We start from the raw sequence: 1569 nt of genomic DNA on the forward strand, positions 1-1569 counted from the left end.
TTTTTTTTACACCATCAACAAATTTCTTTCATCTGTCATGAATCTTGAGGCATGACACAAATCTCAAAATAATTTTGAGCAAAAAAATATTCAAACTTCGATTAAAAGTCATATGGAATTATCATTTATGCAAACTTATAATCAAATTGACTGGCTCGATGAGAACGACCCAACGATACCAAAATTTGTCCAATTGGAGTCAAATTGAGCACAAGTTATGTCATTGAACCACCTTTAGAGGCTTTATGGACATAATTGGACTCAAGCGGATTACAAATATGACATGTTTATAATCAAAGTAGTTTCTTGATTCAAGCATGAGAGGGTGTGAAGGTGGTGAGAGAAAAATATGATGAAGATGCTTTAGGAGTGCGAAACCAAATGTAAATTTGTATCTATTGGTTCTTATATGCCAAACCTCTTAGAAAATTTGGTCCACAAATTTGTTCCTCATTTTAGAACAGTTATGGGCACTTCACAATCATTTCGTTACAAAATGCCAATGCACTACGTATTCCGACTAAACATTTCAAAGTAGTCTTATAAATGAGAAGATCAACATTGAAATTTTCAAACTTCAAAATCCAAAATATGATATGATACCTCGTATTGAATAATATGAAAACATCAAGCACATAGCATCGTAATTGAGAGATGTGAAAAAATCATGTATTCCTACAAGTATACAGAGAAACAACCAACCTAGAAGAAACTCTGCCAGCTCTCTCTATCATCTTAAATGAACCACTAAAATGAGGTTGAAGCTTTCACCGTAATCAAATCTAATAGCTCCATGCATTGAGGAAACTTTTGAGAAATATCTGATCTCCAACTTGAAAGTAAATTTCTTTACACTTAGGGTCAAAGTCTCTTTTCTGCCTCTTGAGTTGCATGTACTTAGTTTTGAATATGAGAAGCCTTCTTGGCAGCTTAATTAACTAGTTGGGATTCAAACAATTATTTTTCAACAACTAAAAGAAGATTTGCACTTATTTTTATAAAGAGTCTGGAATGATGCCATGTCGATGCTAACAAGAAAATTATTATTACCATTAAAATATAATCCTCTCAATTGTCTCCAAAGTCCAAAATGCAAGCTCTTCATAGATTTTCTAGCGTCTGAATGACACACTCCGACCTTTTGTCTAAGGATGAAAATAGTATTAAAGTTTGACGTTATGCACAAGGCTTCCTATACATGCTTCCAAAGTTTAAACTTAAATGTCTTATCTTGATTAGACATGATGATGATGAGAATTTCATGAATCGAACAGTATTATTAGATCTTAGCCAGTCTCTCTACTAAATTGTGCTTTGTTGGTAATAAATGAGTGGACCTAATGAGCTTCTAGATTGCCCTCATATTTTTTTAAAACACTCAAAATAATTTTTAGGTATTATAAGTATTTTTAAAAATAATTATATATTATCAAATATGTAAAACATATTTTATTTAAAAATAAAATAAAATAAAAAGCAAAAATAGAAATTAAAAAATAAAGCGATCCCAAACGTAGCCTTAGGGCTTATAAGAGATAAATATTGTTTTCTATATTTATTTTCATTTTT

This window comes from Phalaenopsis equestris, unplaced genomic scaffold, assembly GCF_001263595.1.
Source record: "Phalaenopsis equestris unplaced genomic scaffold, ASM126359v1 Scaffold000002, whole genome shotgun sequence".
Lineage (NCBI taxonomy): Eukaryota > Viridiplantae > Streptophyta > Magnoliopsida > Asparagales > Orchidaceae > Phalaenopsis > Phalaenopsis equestris.